The 6305-nt window shown below is 32.5% G+C and overlaps 1 long non-coding RNA gene and 1 other non-coding gene across 2 annotated transcripts; one reads left to right on the top strand and one right to left on the bottom strand.

Annotated features, from left to right (window-relative positions):
- Positions 1 to 1015: 1015 nt before the first annotated feature.
- On the top strand, positions 1016 to 1088 carry TRNAR-ACG. Its single transcript has one exon. It is a non-coding gene; the product is annotated as a tRNA-Arg (tRNA).
- Positions 1089 to 3898: 2810 nt separating this feature from the next.
- LOC109338945 lies at positions 3899 to 6105 on the bottom strand. The gene is made up of 3 exons (XR_002106608.1): positions 5792 to 6105; positions 5397 to 5702; positions 3899 to 4196 (listed from the first exon to the last, which is right to left on the bottom strand). It is a non-coding gene; the product is annotated as an uncharacterized LOC109338945 (long non-coding RNA).
- Positions 6106 to 6305: the final 200 nt, after the last annotated feature.

The following is a 6305-nucleotide window of genomic DNA, read 5'->3' as shown; positions in this document are numbered from 1 at the left end:
AACTTCAAATATGCAAGTCTTGACTCTTTGCATTTGTTTAATTAACGTCTTGTAGAAAATGTAGCAGAAGAATCTAACCCCCAACCAAAGAAACTTATTATAAGTGATGAATATTATCAGAGAGTTACTAGGGCTATTATCATGTGTCTTAGACAACATGATATGTAGATGTTTAGTTTTCTAATGGTTTGAAAGAATTTGCACAATACTTGTCATTGGAAGTGTCAAAGTTTCCGGTGTTTTTATATGAAGTAAAATCTCGATTTCATAATATCATATTTCGAATAAGTGCATTAGAAATAATATACCATTTACCAGAAGATGAAGAGGTTAACAATGGAGGTGATTACTCCTTGAAAATTATTGATGATTTTGATATAATTAATTGTAGAAGGCAAAAATATCCAAAACTATATTCTCATACTCCTAACAAAATGAAAACCAATCCAAAAGAAGAACATGAATACTATTATAAAAAACAACTAGGTCTAGAAAGGGTGTTTGAGTTAGACCTAGTTGTTTTTTATAATGTTCCTGAATCATAGATGACAAGCTAATAAAAAACATGAATACTATTATAATGTTCCAAAAAACACCCTTTCTCACTTATATATACATGAAATAGTCTTTCATGTTTTTTGGCATTGAACACCCTTTCTAGCCTAAGGCGCACTATTGCTGACCTCTGTGGAGAGTCTCTCCTCTCTAGCTGCATGGCTCAACAGCTTGCTATTAACCAACAAATGTTCCAGTTACAACACCAACAACAGGCCAGCCAAACTAGACAATTTCAACAGCTGAACAGCCATCCTCAGCAAGAGCCACAATCTCAGCCGCAGAAGAAGACTCAGCGCAATAATGAATTGCAATCCCAGCAACGGAATGACAAAGCTAGCGCTTACTGATCGCTGGTAACGGAGAAGTAATAGAGTTGGTTGGTGCTGCTGATACAAACTTTGATCATATATTATTTGAAATAATAGAGAAGTGTTAGTGCTTCAGTAATAGACATTACGACTCTGTGGCCCAATGGATAAGGCGCTGGTCTACGGAACCAGAGATTCTGGGTTCGATCCCCAGCAGAGTCGTTTTTTTATTTTTTATTCAAACCAACATTTTATTAGTGTATAATTTTCAAGTAATCATTGTGTAATCGAGTTGGGGAATGGCTTCAAATTTCACTGACAATCATTTTTTTTTTTTTTGCTGTTTTGAACTTTTGATACATTTCTTTGTAGCCCTCCTACACCAAGTGCTATTTTATATTTTTATATCCAAAATATTATTTTTATTTATTGTTCCATCTATATTTTTTATATGATTCATAGAAAGAATGAAATCAAATAGGCATAATATAATTTTATTTTTCTATTTTCAAAATACTACTTTCATTTATAGTTTCACTTAGGTTATAATTTATAATTTTCACTGTCCGGATTGAATGTAGTTAGATTCACATCATACTTTACTACAAATCTTTTATTTATTTTTATGTAGTAGAATTAAAAGAATTATGTTTTATATGGATGAACTTAGATAATTAAAAGAATTATGTTTTGTACGGATGAACTTAGATAATTAAAAGAATAAATATTTTTTTAGATGATTCAGGGAAAGAATGAAATCAAATAGGCATCATATAATTTTATTTTTCTATTTTCAAAATACTACTTTCATTTTCACTCAGGTTATACATTTATAATTTTCACTGTCAGGATTGAATGTAGTTAGATTCACATCATACTTTACTACAAATCTTTTATTTATTTTTATGTAGTAGAATTACAAGAATTAGGTTTTATATGGATGAACATAGATAATTAAAAGAATTAGGTTTTATATGGATGAACTTTGATAATTAAAAGAAAAGTTAATTACACTAACACACTTTGAGTTTTAGTGAAATTATATAAATCATCCCTCACTTTTCTACACCTACACAAACATCCCTTAGTTTTTATACTTTTATTACACTGACTACCCACATGATAAATAAGTGTAATATTTTAAACAAAAAATGTGATAAATGCAATTATGTTAAACAAAATATGATATTTTGTGAGGAAAAATTCAAATAATATACAAATCAATGTATCTTTATTATTTTTTGATATAAAATGCATCAACAATTCTAAAGAGATATTGTTTAAATTGCTCTTATACTATATCGTAATGAACCAAAAATAATAATGATGTATCAACTCATATATTATTTGAACTTGTCTCCACAATATATCATATTTTCTTTAACTTAATTGCATTTATCACATTTTTTTTGTTTAAAAAATTATAATTATTTCTCATACAGGGATGGTCAGTGTAATGACAGTATAAAAATTAGGGGTTGTGTAGATGTAGAAAAGTGAGGGGTGGTTTATGTAATTTCACTAAAACTCAAGGAGTGTCGGTGTAATTTACTCTTAAAAAAATTATATTTTATATGGATTAAGTATGTTTTATAATGAAACACAAACGAAAATTAAAATTTACAGAGAATAAATATAAATGACACAGAGAAGAATAAACATTGTATTGAGGAATTACTCATTTGACTCTCTTATGTTATTTGTGGACACTAATTTAGCCCCTAATATATTTAAATTATCACTCTATTCCCCAACCTTTAAACTTAGATTAACGTCAATCCTTATGTTATCCTATGTCTGTTAATATTAACAAAATTGATGATGTGACACGTTAACTACCTATGTGACAACACGTGACAATTCCATGTTCAATATTTTTGCCAACTCAACGAAATGAAATAGTTTCAATTTAGAAAAAACTAAGGCACAAAACGAAGTCATTTGTGTCATCTTATTCTCGTTCACCAACTCTAAGAAAAAATATTCATTTTAGTCCTTGAGATTTCTATAAGTTCCATATATTAGTCCTTATTCGTAAACGAAATGTTGAACCCTAGACAAAGTTTCTTCATCTAGATCTTCATCCCTAAATCATCTTTATTAACTCAGATGAGTTATCAAATTTCAAGGATTTAAATCTATTACCTTCAAGTTACAAAGCAAAAAAAACCTTTCACTCATGTTTTTCATTTGTAAAATTAGGGTCAATTTTTGGATTACCTTTTTTCGGGACAAAGTGTTTGGGTATGTCTTTGGTTTCTACTATTTTGTTCTTGTGCAAGTTTCCATTATCAATGGATGACATAGTCTATTCATTCTTTCCTTTCAGGTTCCTATAGCATAGGAGTAATCTCCACTACAAATTCTACCAAGACCATCAACTTCATGGAAGCAATAAACCTGACCCTTCTCTGATATTGAATTTCTAAACCTATTAAGATCAACATGCAATCACACTAGTATATTGTCCTCTTCAACATTAGGAACCAAGAAATGGATTAAAGCACATGCATATGACATTCCTACTTTGTTCGATAGAAATTTTACCCTAGTCTTGATTAAACTCTAGGATCTGCACGTCTTGACTCTGCCTATGGGCCAGATTCCCTGAAAGTGTTCAATGGTTGCATCAATGTTGCCAAGAAGAGATGACATGTCTAATATTTGATGCAGTACATTTTAACTACCAATTGTAAGCCTGTAATAATTAGATATTTTGTTTACATGTAACGACTACTTATGAAAATTTTAAAGGACTAAAATGAGTTGTGAACACTTAATTTTGTCTGGCCTATTTACAAAATTTAAAACAAAAAAAAAATCGAAACAATATTCAAATTGGAAAGAATATTTTTTATGTCATGTGAGTAATTGTATCTCCATGGTTTTAATAGGATGTTTGACAATATTTGAGTCTCCTTGAGTTTCATTTCAATCACATTCACTATTAAAAGTTAATATTTAACTTTATAACATATCACTTCCACAATAATAAAAAATCATGAATTGTCTTCAACTTGAAATACGAAGCATTAAATCTCAAAAGTGCAACACTTTATATTTTGGGTATACCACATCAAGAAAAGAAGTTTCATTATAATTTAATCCAGCAAACTCTTAAGCAACATTTCACTAACTCTAGTGTCATTACAATTGCACAATAGAGTAACATATATTATTGACATTAGTACGGTTTTGCTTCTTGATCAAAGACTTATTGAGGAATATGATACCCCTACAACATTGCTAGGAGATAAGTCTTCATCTTTTGCTCAACTTGTTGCAGATCTAATACTCAGATTGTTTGATTCACCATCCATAACGGAAGAACTGTGATAAAGGTACACCAATGAGCATAATTGTACAAAATAAGTTACAAATGTGCTAAATGATCAGAATAAGTATACAAAGCAGTGATGAGCATATTAAAGGCATATAATCAGCAGTAAATAGACAGTTTCAGAATACAAGAGTCAGGATTGTTCCTAACTCTCAATTGGCAACCCAAAAGGCCCAACTAACCAGCTATAAAAGGAGGGGCATTACAACCAGAAAAAGGGGGTTCACCACACGAAAATTAGAGAAAACAGAGCATATATGCAGTGCTGTAAGGATAAACAACACAGTGAGAGAGGCCAAATCTCCTCTCAAAATTCTAACACTACAGCACCTTCTTAGTCAGAATTTCTCAATCAACCCCACTAAAACTTGTCATCCTCTCTTTATCCTATCATCCCCAAAAATTCCACGATACCATACATATATCCTATACACCACACTCAGCAAAAAGAGAGGAGAACACGTACATATCACACATACATTGCGAAATCAGCATATCACAAAAAACATACATGCACCTACTAATCACGGATACACCACCACAAAAATCAGAGGGGGCATTCAGTAAAAAAGGCAAAGAAATAGACAAAAAGAGTAAGTCACAAAGAGATTCACATATCATACTAGTTTATACGACCATAACCAGGGGGCAATCAATATACATACATCCAAGCAAAAGCAGTCCGAAGATAGAATTATATTTCATAAGCGTTGCAAATCAAGAAGGACAGCAACAAATACATCATACAGCAGCAAAAAGCATATACTCAGGTAAGCATTCAAACCGTAAAATGTCGTGCTATGAACATGTCCTGCTTTATATGATATACTTGGATGCTTGAGTGATTATAATCAATCATACACACTGATTTCAGCAAAAAGTATATTTACTTAAAGTAAGAAAACGAGATAGAGCGAAGTATATGGTATATTGTTATAACCTTAAAGCATGATAATATGACTTATTTTAAATTTCAACCAAATCTAGCCCTCATATATACAAACCATTTCGCAAAGATTACACATACCATGTCGATTGAGAGCATATGATAACCACAAAAGCAATCCTTTCGACTTGTTCTCAATAAATTAATATACCTCCTAATTATCATATGCATGTCACCCATTGGTTTAAGCATTGAATGATACATAAAAGCAAACAGAGAGGGATACGATATCTTATTGGTTTACCTTGCCTCAGCCATACGACCTATGACTCCAATGGCCTCCTTCTTCACCGATATCCTAATCCTCGCGTTTGGGGATCCTAGGAATCCTCTTAGCACAACAATCTCGTCCAGAAACCCCACATGCAGGAGATACATATGGGTAAGTCAATACTACCTGAATCGGTCCCATCCCTTTCGGGAGTAATTAGTCGAGAAGAGTAGATGAGACCTCATCTTATTCTGGTGACCATCGCGAAGATAAGAACCCCAAAATCGGGAGCCACCACGAACCAATTAGCCACATCGTCCTCGTTCTCCTTCTATTCACCTACCCAAAAAGAAAAAAACCATAAAGCAATCTAACATTACCGAAGCTAATCGAATAAGAACAAAAGGTGAATAGGAAGACGAGTTCACCTTCATCGTCGAATGGAGAAGAAAAGGAATCGATGCCATTGCACCTCATCACCATTGCTGTCGTTGAAGAAAAAGAAGATATGAAGGAGGGGGATTTTGCTTCCTCGCCGCGTGATGAAGAAGAGAGGAGGAGAAGATTAGGGATTCAAATCCCTTGGCCATCGAAGGTGAGGAAGAGGAGAGGATTTGGGGGTTTGTCCCTATTCTTCTAAGATTAGGGATTCTAATCCCTTGGCCACGTAATAAATGAGAAAGAGAGTGTGAGATTTAGGGATTTTCTTTCCCTTTACCCTTGTCCATTACCGTAGGATGAAGAAGATAGAGAGCAATTAGGAGATAAATCCCATATTTCTACAATCTGTACGTGAGGTTTTTTTATTTAAGTCTATCTTGTTGTTGTTTTGCTTAAGGATTATATTTTTGCAATATTCACTTATATGTATGTTTATTATTTCCCGGCTAGTTGCCTTAGTAAGTGAAGTAAGATAGTTATCAACTAATATACTCCACATAA

This window comes from Lupinus angustifolius, unplaced genomic scaffold, assembly GCF_001865875.1.
Source record: "Lupinus angustifolius cultivar Tanjil unplaced genomic scaffold, LupAngTanjil_v1.0 Scaffold_49_159, whole genome shotgun sequence".
Taxonomy (NCBI): Eukaryota; Viridiplantae; Streptophyta; class Magnoliopsida; order Fabales; family Fabaceae; genus Lupinus; species Lupinus angustifolius.
Note: the sequence above shows the minus strand (reverse complement) of the source record. Positions and strands in the feature narration are given on the sequence as shown.